The sequence below is a fragment of the Ovis canadensis genome, chromosome 5 (assembly GCF_042477335.2).
Source record: "Ovis canadensis isolate MfBH-ARS-UI-01 breed Bighorn chromosome 5, ARS-UI_OviCan_v2, whole genome shotgun sequence".
NCBI lineage: Eukaryota > Metazoa > Chordata > Mammalia > Artiodactyla > Bovidae > Ovis > Ovis canadensis.
The window spans coordinates 39,424,689-39,443,539 of NC_091249.1; the positions used below are offsets into that span (position 1 = coordinate 39,424,689).

The 18,851-nt window shown below is 42.2% G+C and overlaps 1 protein-coding gene across 2 annotated transcripts in view; it reads right to left on the reverse strand.

The window, feature by feature from the left end:
- The window catches only part of MEGF10 (multiple EGF like domains 10), a 185,900-nt gene extending 169,108 nt beyond the window's left edge, over positions 1-16,792 (reverse strand). For both annotated transcript variants that reach the window (XM_069591640.1, XM_069591638.1), the window contains exon 1: positions 16,358-16,792. The gene's annotated coding sequence lies outside the window, so the exon portion shown is untranslated. The remainder of the gene's footprint in view (positions 1-16,357) is intronic.
- Positions 16,793-18,851: the final 2,059 nt, after the last annotated feature.

An 18,851-nucleotide genomic window follows, 5' to 3' on the forward strand; every position in this document is an offset into this window, starting at 1 on the left:
AATTCAAACCCAGGTAGTCTGGTTCTAGAACCCACACTTTAAACCACATTATAACACAACCTGTGCCTTAGCTTTTCAACTGCAGCTGTCCATTGGACACAGTGATCAATATTTGAAATGTATAGCTAGAATCTAAGTCCAAGAAGGCAGAGACCTTGCTTATCTTAGGTAATGCATAGAAAATTGCATGGAATGTAATAGGTAGTCCATGAATATTTATTAAATAAATAAATAGTAGATTGTATTAGATTTAGTGAAATTACTACATTAGTTTATCATCTTCCCCATTTTTATGTCATTTTCTACTCCTGTCAGCAATGATAACCCTCTTTAATAATCACTGTCTAGTAAATTTAAGTAGTTTTCAAAGATTTCCCAACTTGGCTCCAACCTCCTGCAATTTTATTTCTTGGTATCTCCATTAGCAGACACGCCACTCTGGCCATCTCTGCCTGCCCCTGTTCCTGCCCTCTCCCACTCTCACCCAGCCCTGAATTTCTATCAGCTGGGTTACTCTCTCCCTCTTCTCCATTACAGGATGCTCACTTATCTTTCAAAGTCCCATCTCTTCTAAGAAGCCTTCTCAACAAATCCACAGTGATCTCTCCCTCTTCCAAGGCAGGTTCACTTAGAACATGTCACCTGCTTCCTTGTTTTTCCTGTCCCCAGACTGGCAGTGTGCTGAGGGCAGGTACCAGGCCTTGGCATGTGGAATATCCTCTCCAATATGCAGCAAAGACTTGGCTGTGCAGACACATCATGAAGAGAGATCGACTGACTGATACAGACACATCTCATCTAAAGGCAAAACATTTGCTCATTTCTTTTTAATAAAGGCCAAAGAAATAATTGAACTAAAATCCATGTGATGTAAAATTCATCATTTAACCACACTGTACCACCAGTACCCCATCCACTTCCAGAACATTTCATCACCCCAAAAAGAAATCCTGTATGACCCAATCACTGTTCATTCCCCATCTACAAGCCTCTTGTAAGCATTAATCCACTTTTTAGCTCCATGGATTTGCCTGTGCTTAACAAATGAAATCATACAGCATGTAGCTTTCATGCCTGGTTTCTTTCACAAGCATTATGTTTTCAAGATTCATCCATATCCTACCATGTATCATACTTTATTCCTTTTTAGGGATGAATAATATTCCATTGTAATCCAAGTCTATGCCCCAACCAGTAATGCTGAAAGCTGAAGTTGAATGGTTCTATGAAGACCTACAAGACCTTTTAGAACTAACACCCAAAAAAGATGTCCTTCTCATTATAGGGGACTGGAATGCAAAAGTAGGAAGTCAAGAAACACCTGGGGTAACAGGCAAATTTGGCCTTGGAATGCGGAATGAAGCAGGGCAAAGGCTAATAGAGTTTTGCCAAGAGAATGCACTGGTCATAGCAAACACCCTCTTCCAACAACACAAGAGAAGACTCTACACATGGACATCACCAGATGGTCAACACCGCAATCAGACTGATTATATTCTTTGCAGCCAAAGATGGAGAAGCTCTATACAGTCAGCAAACACAAGACCGGGAGCTGACTGTGGCTCAGACCATGAACTCCTTATTGCCAAATTCAGACTTAAATTGAAGAAAGTAGGGAAAACCACTAGACCATTCAGGTATGACCTAAATCAAATCCCTTATGATTTTACAGTGGAAGTGAGAAATAGATTTAAGGGACTAGATCTGATAGATAGAGTGCCTGATGAACTATGGATGGAGGTTCATGACACTGTACAGGAGTCAGGGATCAAGACCATCCTCATGGAAAAGAAATGCAAAAAAGCAAAATGGCTGTCTGGGGAGGCCTTAAAAATAGCTATGAAAAGAAGAGAAGCAAAAAGCAAAGGAGGAAAGGAAAGATACAATCATCTGAATGCAGAGTTCCAAAGAATAGCAAGGAGAGATAAGAAAGCCTTCCTCAGCGATCAGTGCAAAGAAATAGAGGAAAACAACAGAATGAGAAAGATTAGAGATCTCTTCAAGAAAATTAGAGATACCAAGGGAACATTTCATGCAAAGATGGGCTCAATAAAGGACAGAAATGGTATGGACCTAACAGAAGCAGAAGATATTAAGAAGAGGTGGCAAGAATACACAGAAGAACTGTACAAAAAAGATCTTCACGACCAAGATAATCACGATAGTGTGATCACTCACCTAGAACCAGACATCCTGGAATGTGAAGTCAAGTGGGCCTTAGAAAGCATCACTACGAACAAAGCTAGTAGAGGTGATGGAATTCCAGTGGAGCTATTTCAAATCCTGAACGATGATGCTGTGAAAGTGCTGCACCCAATATGCCAGCAAATTTGGAAAACTCAGCAGTGGTCACAGGACTGGAAAAGGTCAGTTTTCATTCCAATCCCAAAGAAAGGCAATGCCAAAGAATGCTCAAACTACCACACAATTGCACTCACCTCACATGCTAGTAAAGTAATGCTCAAAATTCTCCAAGCCAGGCTTCAGCAATACGTGAACCGTGAACTTCCTGATGTTCAAGCTGGTTTTAGAAAAGGCAGAAGAACCAGAGATCAAATTGGCAACATTCACTGGATCATCAAAAAAGCAAGAGAGTTCCCCAAAAGCATCTATTTCTGCTTTATTGACTATGCCAAAGCCTTTGACTGTGTGGATCACAATAAACTGTGGAAAATTCTGAAAGAGATGGGAATACCAGACCACCTGACCTGCCTCTTGAGAAACCTATGTGCAGGTCAGGAAGCAACAGTTAGAACTGGACTGGTTCCAAATAGGAAAAGGAGTACATCAAGGCTGTATATTGTCACCCTGATTATTTAACTTCTATGCAGAGTACATCATGAGAAACGCTGGGCTGGAAGAAGCACAAGCTGGAATCAAGATGGCCGGGAGAAATATCAATCACCTCAGATATGCAGATGACACCACCCTTATGGCAGAAAGTGAAGAGGAACTAAAAAGCCTCTTGATAAAAGTGAAAGAGGAAAGTAAAAAGTTGGCTTAAAGCTCAACATTCAGAAAACGAAGATCAAGGCATCCGGTCCCATCACTTCATGGGAAATAGATGGGGAAACAGTGGAAACAGTGGCTGACTTTATTTTTTTAGGCTCCAAAATCACTGCAGATGGTGATTGCAGCCATGAAATTAAAAGACGCTTACTCCTTGGAAGGAAAGTTATGACCAACCTAGACAGCATATTCAAAAGCAGAGACATTACTTTGCCAACAAAGGTGTATCTAGTCAAGGCTATGGTTTTTCCTGTGGTCATGTATGGATGTGAGAGTTGGACTGTGAAGAAAGCTGAGCACCGAAGAACTGATGCTTTTAAACTGTGGTGTTGGAGAAGACTCTTGAGAGTCTTTTGGATTGCAAGGAGATCCAACCACTCAATTCTAAAGGAGATCAGTCCTGAGTGTTCTTTGGAAGGACTGATGCTAAAGCTGAAGCTCCAGTACTTTGGCCACCTCATGCGAAGAGTTGACTCATTGCAAAAGACTCTGATGCTGGGAGGGATTGGGGGCAGGAGGAGAAGGGGACGACAGAGGATGAGATGGCTGGATGGCATCACCGACTCAATGGACATGAGTTTGGGTGAACTCCAGGAGTTGGTGCTAGACAGGGAGCCCTGGCGTGCTACAGTTCATGGGGTTGCAAAGAGTCGGACATGACCGAGTGACTGAACTGAACTGAAGTGAATATTCCATTGTATAGAGATATGACATTTTGTTTTTCCAGTCTCCAATCATCAGTTGGTGGGCATTTGGGTTGTTTTCACCTTTTAGTTTTCGTGAGTAATGCTGCCACATGTTTTTGTTTAAATCCCTCTTAAGTCTGCTCACATCTTACTAGAAAAGAACAAATTCATTGACTAAAAGAGCTAGTTGCTAAGTCATATCCAACTCTTTGCAACCCCATGGACTGTAGCCCGCCAGGCTCCTCTGTCCATGAGATTCTCTGGGCAAGATACTGGAGTGGGTTGCCACGTCCTTCTCCAGGGGATCTTCTGGATCCAGGAATCCATCCTGGGTCTCACGCATTGCAGGCAGATTCTCTACTGTCTGAGCCACCAGGAAAGCCCCTGGTTCTGCAGTAGAGATAAATAACTTTTCTCTTAGTAAAATACTATCATAAATTGTTGCTGTATTCTACAATATTTTGAATTCCTGATCTTTTATATCATATTATATCATAGGCTATATTTTCTAACTTCTGTATTTAATTAATATAATCATACTTAAGTGTTAATATAATACATAGTTAATATAATCATACATAATTCTCTCATAAAATCATAAGCAAATCTTATTCCTAGACATTTCATTATTCTTCCCTATTTTAACATTACTTGGTGTTAAATAATAACTAAGATTTATTGAGAGCTTACTACATACCTACATAACACCCTTTGAAGTATATACTAAAGGAGATCAACTCTTCGCATGAGGTGGCCAAAGTACTGGAGTTTCAGCTTTAGCATCAGTCCTTCCAAAGAACACTCAGGACTGATCTTTAGAATATACTTTAGTATATACTTACTTAGTATATACTTACTACATACCTACATAACACCCTTTGAAGTATATACTGTTGAAAAGAGGCTGAGAGAAGATAAGTAGCCTGCCAAGGTCACAAGGGTTTGGGCTGGAGATCAGACCCTCACCAGGGTTATCACATTTCATACAGTAAATGACAAGGTCAGTCAGGAGTAGACCCTGACCATCAATGTCTTGTCTCCTCGTTCATGACTTTAATCACGTGTTCGTGTAAAATCAACAGTGAACCTTTAAGCCCCATGCCCAAAGGAAGTGTATAGAATGGATACTCAAACCTCTCACAGATGTGCCAAAACCATTTCAAAGTCAACAATTCCAAAACCTCCTTCAGGAACAACAACAAAAAAAAAAAACCTATTTTTTCCATCTGAGTCTATCAGTTGTATGTGGTAACAGCAAGTTAGGATGTTCCCATAGGTACATGGAACAATCCACATTTATGGTGAACAATGTCTTCTACACAGAAAAAGGACCGCAGGCCACCCACATGCTGGAAACATCATTTTGCTCTGGAAACATCATTTTGCTCATAGGGCCATTCCACCATCACAGGTATTGCTCCTGGAGCTCACTGCAGCTCAGGAAGTGATGGCTGAAAAAAGTGAGAGGGGTGAGCCAACATCTTACTAGGTCCCAGTTAGAAAAATAAAAGAAATAAATGAAAGCATTTCAATATTAGACTTTGGGAGAGATATCATCTGAAGATTAGGGAAAACATCCATCCCCCAGAGTTGCTCTCTGATTTCTCCTGACAGATTACAATGAACAGGAGAAGAGTGGAAAGCAGGAATGGGAAGGTTTGCTAGCTGATCAACTTGGAGGGGTGATTTTGTTTTAGATTTGAAGAGTGGGGCTCTGCTGACGCTGCTGACCTCTTAGGCACTGGATTTGCTGCCTGGAAAAGTACAACAATCAACTATGATGGTGCTGTTCTGTTGCTTTCTGACACACAGCTCTTCTGGCTATGGAAGTAAGGACAAATTAAAGGATGTTTAAAGCTTCAGGCCTCCTTAGCCCCTCCAAGACCCAAATTTTGTGACAGTTGGGATTCTGGATTTATTGTTTTCCATCACTGTTACAGCTGTAATTCTGTATTAAACATGATGCTGTAAAAGTTTTTCAAACTTTTACTGAAGTATAAAATATATATCAGAAATGTATACAAATCAAAATTAAATAGCTCAATACATTTTCATCAGCTGAACACATCCATTTACCCTGCCCCCATGGGGCTTTCCAGGTGGCTCAGAGGGTAAAGAATCTGCCTGCAATGCTGGAGACCTAGGTTCAATCCCTGGGTCAGGAAGATCTCCAGAAGAGAATGGCAATGCACTCCAATATTCTTGTCTGAAGAATTCCACGGATAGAGGAGACTGGTGGGCTCCATGGTCACAAAGAGTCAGATACAACTGAGTGACTAACACTCACTTTTCATATGAGCATGGCCGTGCCCACTAAAGCAAGTCCCAGTTTTCCCCATGGCCAGTGTCTTCCATTAGGAAGCTTGCAAAAGTCTCTTATCTTTATGCATCAGATGGCAGACAGAAGAAGCAAGAACTATAATCCCACACCTCCAGAACAAAAAACACAACCACAGAAAGCTAACCCAAATGCTCACATGGATCACAGCCTTGTGTAACTCAGTGAAGCTATGAGCCATGCCATGCAGGGCCACCCAAGCTGCATGGGTCATGATGGAGCGTTCTGACAAAACAGGGTCCACTGGAGAAGGGAATGGCAAACCACTTCAGCATTCTTGCCTGGAGAACCCCATCAAGAATATGAAAAGGCAAAAAGATATGACACCAGAAGTGAGTTTGCTCTAACTCCAAGAGATAGTGAAGGACAGGGAAGCGGAGCGTGCTGCAGTTCACGGGGTTGCAAAGAGTCAGACACGACTTAGTGACTGAATAACATTAAACAGAACAATATGAGCATTTCAGAAGCCCTCCTTGGCCAGAGCTTTAATCCTAACACAAAAATAAGTGCCAGCAAGCACCCTGTGCCTAAAAAGTGCATTTAGCATTAAATGTGCTCCTTGGGACATGAGTACAATAATGTGACAACCCATCACTGCTGTATTTTTTCAGCACAAGCAGCAGCATCCACAAAGAACCTCAAGCAGAGCACAGTATGCATCCCTCACAGTACCGAGGGGCGAGCCTCTCTAAATCACAGGAATGGAGCCAAATTAACAGGCCTAATGACAACGCATTGAGAATTAATTAACTAATCAGGAGCGTGCTGAATACAATTCTCCTGCCACCTGCAAAGAACAGTCTCCTCTTCCCCTTCTCCACTTCAAAGGCATCTCTATCCTTGGTAAAAACCAAATACCCACTTAGTAAAGGATAAACAAACTGCAAGGGGGTGGGGGAGTGGAAACATGAATAAATAAACCACTTGCCTCTCTGCAATCCACTTGCTTCTCCTCCTTTAATGGACTCAGAATGATAGTCTGTAATCAAGGTGCCGTGATGGACTCTATTACAAGAAGCTCTAAGTGACCTCAAGCGAGTCATGTATTGCTTTCTCCTGGGTACCAGCCTCCTTTAGCCTGATATTCCCAGTCAGAAAACCTCTTATCTCAGACACAAAAGGATTCCTACAGCCACTGAGCAGCAGCTGCCTGAGCACTGTGTAAATGGGCTCTCCACAACCCATCACATCCAGGAAAGGCTTCTGCCATTTGACCTCACTGAAGGCTGTGCTCTTTGCCTAACTGGGGCAAAAAAAAATAGCCACCTACAAATATCCACAGGAACAAGGGACAGAGTTTCCCTTTAAAAGAAAGCCAGAGGCAAAGGCTGAATGAATGGCATACTTTTTCATAAATCAGGCTAAAAGAACAATCCTATGTGAAAAGTCCATGACCTTTCCTGAGGCTCTGACCTTGAATTTGAATCTTTTTCTGATGCAAAGAATGTAGCCAATTGTCGGGCTCTGGATTAGATTTTTACAGGAAGTTTACAACACTTTCCCTTCAGCACTAGAATCCAGTCTGGAAGTTGGGGGTGAGAAATGGTATCTACCTAACATCTGGGGAGTCCCCCAACCTCATAACTGTCCTAACATATCAATAATTTTCTAATGCATTTAACAGTATTTGAATCTCACAAGATTCTCAGCTTCTAAACTAACATCTGAATCTAGATTTGGAGGGAAAATTTTAAGACATCATTCACATGGTGATTATACCACAGAATAAAGAATCATTCTCTGAGATCAGAGGCCTTATGTAGGTCAGATCAGATTCTTGTGGAGAAGGCAATGGCACCCCACTCCAGTACTCTTGCCTGGAAAATTCCATGGACAGAGGAGCCTGGTGGGCTGCAGTCCATGGGGTCGCTAAGAGCGGAGTGACTTCACTTTCACTTTTCACTTTCATGCATTGGAGAAGGAAATGGCAACCCACTCCAGTGTTCTTGCCTGGAGAATCCCAGGGATGGGGAGCCTGGTGGGCTGCTGTTTATGGGGTCGCACAGAGTCAGACACGACTGAAGTGACTTAGCAGCAGTAGCAGATTCTTGTCTTTGATGAAGCTGGGGAAACGAGGCCCAGAAATGTACCTTTGTCTATATGATATCCTCATATCATGTGAGATGTGAGGAACATCTCACATTTTTAAAATCAATAATAAAATCTTTCCATAGGAGAAGTCAATGGGTATAGCAGGAAACAACTCTTCTTTGGCCAGATATCAGCTGGGGGTTCTAACAGACTTGTGTCCCTTTAATGCCATGTCATATGTGCCCAGTTGCTCAGTCATGTCAGACTCTTTGTGACACCATGGACTGTAGCTCACCAGGCTCCTCTATCCATGGGACTTCCCAGGCAAGAATACTAGAGTGGGTCGCCAGTTCCTTCTCCAAGGGATCTTCCTGATGCAGGGATCAAAACTGCATCTCCTGTGTCTCCTGCATTGGCAGGCAAATTCTTTACCACTGCGCCACCCGAGATGATCTTAATGCTATGTCTCATACCCCCAAACCAGCAGATTAATGATGCTTCCGCAAAATTACTTTCTTCTTTCCCAAATCCTACATCTGACACATTGCTGCAAGTAGTTTAACTGTGGAAGGCCTTGACCTCCTTTCTTTGTCTCTCTGATTCAAGTGTGTCTGTTTCCTTGGGGCTACCAAGCTCAGTTGGATGGCTGGCCAGAGAGGAATGGAGCATCAGCCAAGCCGTGAACAATGGGCTCCTTTCTCCGGCTGTCACATGAACAGCGTTGTGTTACAGTCATTGTCCCTCCAAGCAGAGACAGAGAGGCACGGGTTCTCACAGACCAGCTATTCTCTCCGACCCCCTCTGACCAAGCCACTAAATATTAGACATGAAGAGAAAAGAAAGGGAAAGAATATTTGTGCCTTTGGAGCAATAACAGCCCTAACAAGGATTGCTAGTGTACCCACAGACCACCTGTGTCAGAAGACCCTGTCAGAAACCCCCATCCCCAGTGCCCACTTCTGTAGCACGTATACTAAAAAATACACAGCCCTGGGCCCCACGGCACGCCTGCCTGCCAGTGTGTGCTCAGTCATGCCTGACTCTTTGCAACCCTATGGACTGTAGTCTGCCAGGTTCCTCTGTCCATGGGATTCTCCAGGCAAGAATACTGGAGTGGGTTGCCATTTCCTCCTCCTTCTTACTGACCCAGGGATCGAACTTGCATCTCCTGCATCTTCCGCACTGCAGGCGGATTCTTTACCACTGAGCCATCGGGGACGAACACAATACTAAAAATACCCAGCCCTGGGCTCCACTGCACACCTACTAAATCAAAATTAGAGGTCAGCCAGTATCTGCCAGTGACTCTTAGGCTCCTAAAGTTTGAAAGCAGAGTCCTCAAGCATTTCTCACCCCGCTGATGGCCTGATTTTGCACACCTATCTATTCAAGGAACACAGGAGATGAGAGGATATTGAAAGGGCATGTACTTCACACTCTGGTGATCCAATCTTCATGTGAGGGGAAATGACTGGTTGGAGAGAGATGAGAAAAATGTGGGCACCAAGTAATGTGGGGAATGAGACAGGAAAGTTAAAAACTAATAATAATGACTGTTGAGAAGATAATAGGAAGTTGGGGGTAGGAAGAGCAATGAGGAAGAAGAGGGAGATAAGGGGAGAATTAGAGGAGGTGCTGACGCAACCTGGCAGAGGCTGCACCTTCAGCAAAGGAGGAACAGTGAGAAAGCTCCAGTGGGGGGACGAACAGATGGCAGCAAACGAGCATGTTGCACATTTAGTTCAAAGTTTTAAGACGGGAATTTCCTCCATAGTTTTCAGCCTTAAAAGTCAGCCACTTAGAGTTGAATGTTCGGTGATATTGTACGAAATGAAGTAGATATGAAGTGATATCCATGGTTGGGCTGATGACCTCATGCTAAAAAGACAGTAGAGTGGTGTGGTAAGATCATCTCTAAATTAAACTTCTTAAAGGAAAATATGAATTCAGATCTAGATGATGTTAGAAGAAACTTACGTCCTGTGTCCATCCACACCCCCGAAGAAGCTCTACAATGGCTAAAGAACAGTTTTCTCATGTAATACCTTCTCATGGAACAGGGGCTCAATTTGTACTTGACTCTCAATTGGGTGCCCCAAACCACATTGGGTTTATATAAGAAAATAATTGCAGTATAATATGATGGGCCCCTTTAATGCACATAAGTTCTGTGGGAGCAGGTAGAATCTAGTCCTATAGTCCCAGACGTGGTTGTCATAAAACAGTTCTCAAATGTTAACTCATTACTCCTATGGAATGGTTTAGTCACTATTGCTTAAAGGTGTCTTACAAATTCCTGAGGCCACGTGTTTACACTTCCCTGTCTAAAATGCCTTATTCACTCAAGTCCTCTCTCCTTCAAGGCGCCACACTGTCAGGATGCCTCTGGCAAGCACACAGCCCTCTCTCTAGGATGAGCCCTCAAGAGCAGCTCTCAGAACTGCACACCAGGCCCTCACTACACCCAGCCTTAAACCATCACTGCAGTTTTGTCCCCTATTTTTTTAAGGCGAATATCTTGGTACTTACACATAGTGTGTATCGCTATGTCCTATATACACCAAACACACATCTGATGGAGACAAAATAAAACTCACTCTAATTACTTTCCCACAGAACAAAAATCACATTTTATCACTGATTCCTTGTGCAAAAAGAAAAAAAAACAGAAAAAATGAAGTATCTTTCACAAAATATCAATGGGAGTAGATGATTGAAAGTTTTCGTCTCGATTGTAGAATTAATCCTCTAGACCCAAAACAAAGATTTCATACTTTTATTTTGTTCTGTGTGAAACAAACTAAATTTGTGGGGTTTGATTTTCAATTTGCCATATGTTTTTAAAAGACAAGCATGATCCTTTACTAGAAGGTATTTAAAAGACTCATCACGGGAATGATCATCTGTGGCGAGGTTCTAGAACTAAGCCAGTCTATGCAGCTCGGCCAGGATGTCAAGGGCAAGGTGCTCAGTCACCCTCTAGATGGGGCCTCCTTGGTCCCAAAGATAAGATGTTTTTAACAGACCCTGATATCCTGTGCAAGTATGTATCAAGATGAGGCTTTCTATACTGAAATACTGTGTTTCTTTGTCTTGGGAAGAGGGGGATGGTACCATTTATTGCCCTCTGAATAGGAAATTGAAGTGGTTAAAATGCTTTACATAGTTTCTTTATCTAGGAGTATAAATCATTGGAAATGAAACCAGAGGAAATCACTAGTAATGAACATCCATAATGACAGGATATATTACCACATTCACACTTTCCAGACTGGCTAATGGCACAAAGTATACGTCATCAAATAGAAGCCACACGGTGACCTGCAGTTTTACAAATAAAGTTGTATCAAGGAGAATAACATTGGTTTGCATCTTAGTTTTTCCTGATAGTATAAGAAATCCTTTTTTTAAGTTCTATAAATTCATCTTCTGCAAAAACTATTTTGAAAAGGAGAATGATTATAGTGAAAAATAATCTTAAATTGGGAAGAAAAGGGAGTCAAGAGATAAATATAAAATCTTGGGAAATTCAGAGAGCAGGAATAAATGAATGAATAAGTAAATAAAGAGATTAGGAGATCAGTTAAGAGACTTACAAAAGTACAGCAGATGCGAGCTTAAATTAAGGTAGAAAAAGTTGATACTGGAAATAATTGAAAAAGACTAATCAACAGAAGGCAGCGAATCTCGTTTTAATTCTTAAAGCTAAGTTAATATTTTTAATGAAATACTGGGTACACATCCTTGAGAAAATGAGAGCCAAGACAGATCTTAATATTGCTTTGCTTGAAATCCAAACAATCTGGACAATTGTACTTAATTCATCGATGCTCCTACCTTCCTGCTCTATGTCATTGGAAATCTCTTACATCAACCTATGAATGAACATTGCTTTGTTGTTTATTTTATGGTGGTGCTGCCCATGAGCTAAAAGTTCAATTTTTGAAGCATCATCATCTTTGTCATTACCCTGCAATTTGTGCATTTGTTAAAATAGTATTACATATTTCCATTATTACAAAACAATGGGTGGGAAATAAAAAAATTAAAAGCATAATCATAATTATAAGAAGACTCTGTCTCATAAACTTAATATGTGAAATGAAGATGGAAATTATTAGGCATGCCCCAAATGGCAAATCTTTAGTCTGAATCAGATACTTATTTAATTTGAACAAGTTAACTGGGTCTCAAACAGGAGGAAATATCAAAATTATAGAGCACTTAATAAAGAAAAAGAAGAAAACACTGAATAGTGTGTCTTTGACTATTGGAAAAGACTCTGACGCTGGGAGGGATTGGAGGCAGGAGGAGAAGGGGATGACCGAGGATGACATGGCTGGAGGGCATCACTGACTCGATGGACGTGAGTCTGAGTGAACTCCGGGAGTTGGTGATGGACAGGGAGGCCTGGCGTGCTGCGATTCATGGGGTCGCAAAGAGTCAAACACGACTGAGAGACTGAACTGAACTGAAGTGGCAAGATGTAATTAAAAATTTATAATCTGCTTTTCTCTCTAGGCCCAGCATCCCCTATAACATGTAAGATTTTGTACAACCTTTGAACCTGTTTTTAGGACTGCATCCTACTCTACTTAAGTAGGAAAAACAATATTGAATGAGTCACCATGTTTCTGATCAAATATAAAAACAAATGGAAAGGTGTTCTATAAATTAAAAAGCACAGGGTAAACCACTACAGTGCCCTGACATTCACAACCAAAACTATCCCAGAAGTATGATAAATTCAGCTCTTGAATCATAATACGAATATAGTTTTGAACTTACAACATTAGTTCAGGGGCATCTGGTGTTTCATAAGTCTTCTTAGGATATTCTATCTTGTCCTTTTTCCACTCTATGTTATTACCTTTGTAGACTCTGTCTAGCCAAATTGTAAATTCTTGAATGGCTTGTCCACAGTCCTAAGTATGTACTTAGTGACTAACCCAAGCACTTGGTGTGTCAATAAAAAGTTAAATGCGTTCATTCATTCATTCTTCCTCCACATTCTTTAGGTATTTTTTAGGTAATTACCATGTGCCAGTCATTTGGATAGAGGCTCAGAATAAGGAATGATAAACTCACCAATCAGTTGGAAAATAATTCAGGTAACAGAGTTGACACAGCAGGAGAGATGCTATATTAAAATTATCCACAAAGCAGAATATGAATCACATGAGATACCACTGTTTATGTAAAATAACTAGGAAAAGCTTCACAGGAAACATCTTAATTAAACTGCTTCTTGAAGGATGAGTAGGTAGTAAGAAGCTAGTTAGACCAAAAAGAGGAGCAAAGACATTTTCTGCAGAGGGGAAAGCATACACAGCCATGTCAGCGAGGAGTGAATGAGGCAATGCATTCTTTAAGAAATAGTAACAAGATCATCAATGGGGCTGAAAGGCTGAAGAACAGGGTAGCAGAGAAGTAACCCTAAGAAGATGATGCAAAGTTGGTCTTATGTATAGTATTAAGAGGTTAGGCTTTATGCCATAAGTCAGTATTTCTCCAAATGTGATGTGAGGTCACCTCTACCAGATTCATTTGGGGATCTGCTCAAATGCAGATTTCTGGCCCTTACATGTGGGGTGAAGCTCTAGAATCTGCATTTTTCAATAAGTACCCAGGTGACACTGACGACACCATCTGAGGAGCTGCCAAAGATTATTAAATATGGGAATGACACAATCAGATGTGTATTTTACAAATACGCTATTAAACAATCATGAGGAAAGTAAATCCGTGTTTGCTAAATGAGCACGTGCAAACTTGGGTTAGCATTAGAACCATCTGGGGAGCTTGTAAAACTGCAGACTTTTCACATCTCAACCAGGACTTCCTGCACCTGAATCCAAGTGGAGGGAGCAAGGATTTATATTCGGTAGAAATAGATGAAATCACAATTTTACCGGGGTGAAAAATAGTCAAATTTTAGCAGTTTCTCACAGATCCACCTCATACTTTTAACAAGTCCTCCTCTATGTTTTTGATATACATCTGAGAATAGCTGATGAAATACAAGCAGAGTCAAATGCTTTTCTTTTTTTATTAGCAGTGTCATTATTCACTTTGACTGACATGGAATGAAGTAAGTGACATAACTTATGAACCTAAAGCAAATGTTAAAAAAAAAAGGATATTCAAAAAACAACCATCAATGAACCAATGAATCAACCAATGAACTAAGGCAGCTAATTTAAGGATGTTAGAGCCAAAGGAACACCAGAGATTACACAGTTCTTTCCCTACCCCCCCACACATGATGAAGCTGATGGGAAAAGCGCCCTGCTAGAGATTATACTGCATATTTTGTTCAATCCCGCAGCGATCAGGCTCTTCATTTTAACAGGTATTGAAATCATCAGAGCTAAAAAGTGTTGGGGACTTAATTTATAGAGCAATAATGCCACATGAAGTTCTAAACCTGTTGGGGGGGGAGGGGGTAGGCATAAAGCAAATACTTCTGCATTTCCATTTCTAAAATGAAGCACACAAATTTAAATAATATAGAACCTAGAACAGTGCTTGGACTGTAATAGATGCTTGATAAATATTTATTGAACAAGTGATTTGAACTCTTAAAAAAACAGGTTTAAGGAGACATAGTAATGCAACAAGTTTCTAAGGCACTATAGTTTACAGGTTGTAAACTGAGTGTAGACTTCCCACCTGCTAACCTGTCCCAAGCACCTTTTGACACTTGACCATGACCCGTCCTCTACAAATCCCAGCCCTGCAATTTGCACCTTTCCTCTAAACAAGCCCCAGCAGGAAGCAATACAAAGACCATGTCGGAGCAAAGTTTGACAATGCATCACATTCTAGGTGGGAATGAAGCCTACCTGAGCACAGTTTTCAAAGCTCATCCAAACAGAAAGAATGGCTAACACTGATAACTAACAAAAACTATATCATCACGATACGAGTTAACGCTGTTAGAATAATAATGATGATGATGCTAATAACAGCTAATATGTGCTTACTATAGCCAGGCATGTTAGCATTCCACACACATGTTAACTTATTTAATCCTTTGAACTACCCTCTGGTATAGCATTGTTATTTTTCTGACTTTGCAGCTGAGGAGAGAAAGATTAAGTAATACCCCAAATCATACAACCGGATAGTGGCAGAGTTAGCAGTTTCCCCCAGGTCCCCTGGTCCCAGAGCATCCCCTCTGCTGAACACTATGACCTCAGAGTAGGACAGCAAAAAGTACCCTGCAAGCTGACCTCTTCAGAAAAATGATCTGGTCCTAGTCTTTTCATCCATAAGAAGTGAAACATCACATACAGTGAAGACCATACACAACGTGAGGCTCAGAATATAAAGGAGAAAGGCTAGGAAAGCCCATTTTAGAAATAATAAAATCTCAAACTTTAACTCTCCCTGAAGAATTTGGATTCTCCTGTGGGGATATTTTCTAAAGAAGTATCAAAGATGTCACTACATTTCATTTACTCAGTGGTATCACTCATTTCCAGAAAGAAAGACAAAATACTTTCGTAAACCAGGGCTAAAAGTCCTAGATCCAAGGAATTAATAAGACCAACAGGAGACAGATCTTTCCATGGTAACTATACTGGAGGAGGAAATGGCATCCCACTCCGGTATTCTTGTCTGCAGAATCCCATAGACAGAGGAGCCTGGCGGGCTACCGTCCATGGAGTGGCAAAAGAGTCGGACACGACTGAGCGACTAATACTTTCACACAGGGCTGGAAGAACCACCCTTCCCAACATCCCCTGAGGTACCAGGTATTCAAACAGGTAAGAGACGCCTCCAGTCACCCAGCCTGTGATCCTGATGCCCCCTAAGAGACCGTGAGAACACAGGAGGAGGGAACATCCCAGTCTGACAGCACAATCTGAATAACAAGTCCTGGAGAAAGAGAAGTTTAGAAAACAAGATCCCAGAGGAGAAGCAAAGTGGACCAGACAGCAAGGACCCCGCCAAAACTGTTTCATTCCCAGTCTCCCCAAATCTGCCTACACACATCTACGACACTGGTCAACAGAGAATCAACACAAACAAGGAAACACAAGGGCAGAAATTGTGCAGAGCAAGATGGGGCATCTCACGAAAAATACTCCAAGAAGTTCTACCCAGCTCCCAGTACAAGACCAAATCCAAACACTAACAATAAACCCTTGAAACCAGTAAACAAGCCAGACCGAGCCCATCTCGCCCCACCTCACGGGGCACCCGGGGTATCCTGGCTAAGGAAAGTCTGCCCCTAATTCCGGCCAAGGTCCAGAGGCTGCCAGAAGGGAGTTTGCCCAACTCTTACCCGAGATCCTGAGATTCACAGCGCAACACTTTCCCCCGGGTTTTCACGCAGCGCCAGTGGAGAAACAGAATCTGTTCCAAAAGGCGCAGTTCGGTTCCGAGCAGAGTCCCCAAAAGAGCGATACTTCGGAGCCTTGGTTCAGGCTTAGAGGCTCGGGAAAGAAGACGGGTCTCCGTGAGTTTCCGGACCCCCGGTTTCGCGCACCGAGAAAGTACTCGCTGCAAACTTGAGTCGGGTTTTCTCCGTCTGGCCCGAGATGCTGAAGGAGGAGGGGAGTAACCCGAGCCCGGCGCTGGATGCGAGCAGTTGCCGCTGCTGCAGCTGCTGCCGCCGGGACAGAGACGACTCGGGGGCGGGCGCGGGGGCGGGGGTCGCTGGGCGCGGCGGGCAGTCCCTAGTGTGACCTGCAGGATCCTCCCGGCCCAGATCCTGTGCCCCGATCACGGGCTGTCCCTGTCCTGAGCGGCTTCCACCGCCCGGAGAGACTCCGCCAATAGTCTGGCTACTAAACTGGCACACCTTGGGGTTACCTCGTGGGATTTACCAAGGAGTAGTGGAGAGAGTGCCCGTCTGAGTCTCAATTCACTCTCAGGGCCCCAGTGTCAAAGTCCCCATAGGTGTTCTGGAGCCCCTGTGAAGACTGGGGGGAGTGGGGACAGCACCCGAGCAACCAGCAGGAGTGGATGGCACGTCCCCAGCGGTGCCAGGGAGCGAGCGCAACCGCGGGACAGAGAAGGGAGGAGTGACCTCGCAGTACAAAAGTGTGCGCTGCAGCAACAAAGTGGTTGGAGAGGTGGGGCGTGGGGTGAGGGAGTCCTACGGAGGCGGAGCAGAGAGACAACTCCACGGGTCAGCAGCAAAATCCCTCCAGGCCAACTAAGACTTCCCGGGCGGAGATTTCTTGGGGAATGGCTCCCTCTGCCGACTCTCCAGGGAGACCCCAGGAGACCCAAAGACGGAAAGCGATAAGGATGAAAAGGCTTTTCCCTATCTGTGTATTTGGGGAGACATAAATTTTGGAATCTCCTTCTCTGATCACCATCTTCTTTCTTAGGAAACAATTAACCTACATGAGAACGACCTGAGAAGATACACACTTCTTATCCATGGAAAGTTGTTAGCTTTTTTTTTTTTTTCAATATTAAGCTGAATTCTATCCTCCCCACTCCCCAAAAGACTTGTGCTCCATTTTCACACCAGATGAGCCACTCCTGTTCCTTACATTAATATAAACTCTTTCTTTTTAGAGAGACCTCAAATGCATATGTGACCTCAGTCAGTAACAGTACAGGGCAAACAGTCCATGCTCAAAGTTATACTTGAATGGAATGAATGAGCATGTATATTTGAAGCCCCTCACTATTCTCCTTGGTCACCCCTGGAAATAAACAGCGGAAGACTGTTTCTGATTGTTTGTTTACCAGATAACATCACCCTTTCTTCTGGTTAACAGTACCTTCCTTCCTTTTTCTTGAAGGACCACCCCTGCCACATTTAGGGCATTCTGGATGGGAAGGTCATTCAGGATGGTCCGGCTTTTCTGAGTCCAATAATGGGCACCTGCTAAGCTAGTCCCCTTAGACCTTCTCTTCCAGGAATACTAACTCTGACCAGAGCGGCACAGGTGGAATAAATCTAGTGCTGATTGATCCATATGACAGTGTTCTGGAGACTGACCTTTAGGTCATGTCATTTATACCCCAAAGCTCCCTGTTTTATACTTTATGAAACCTGGTTACTTCACTTCCTTTGATTTTTTAATTAACTTTATTGACATATGATTTACATTCAATGTTACTGTCATATCAAAGATAGAGTTTGAAAAGTTTTGAATAATGTACACACCCATGGAACCACTACTACAATCAAGATAATGAACAATCATTCCCAGAAAGTTCTCTTTTACCTCTTTTGAATTCAGTTACCCACCTCATTTTATCCCTGACCCACGCGACTGCTGTCTGTAGCCATAGATTTGTCTTTCCTTCCATTGTAGAAGCTCCTTCTACAATGGAATCATATAAGATGTATTCCTTTATGTCTGACTTCTTCACTCAGCATAATGTTTCTGAAATTCGTCAAAATAGTTTGTAAAAGTAGGTTGCTTTCTCTTTATTGGTGAGTATTATTCCATTGTATGGATATACTGCCATTTGCCCATCCACCAAATGTTTTCAATTTAGATTTATAATAAATAAAGTAGCGAGGAACTTTCATGTAAAAGTTTTTTGGACATACGTTGTTATTGCTCTTATTTCACAGGAGTGGAATTACTGGATTATACAGTGTGTGTTTACATATATAATAGAGATTAACTGTTTTCCAAAGTTAATGCATCACTTTATATTCCCAATAGCAATATATGACAGTCGCTCCACATTATCATCAACACTTGGTATTGTCTGTCTTTTTATTTTAGCCATTCCATTGAGTATATAGCAGTATCTCATTATGGCTTTAATTTGCATTTCCCTAATAAACTGTGGAAAATTCT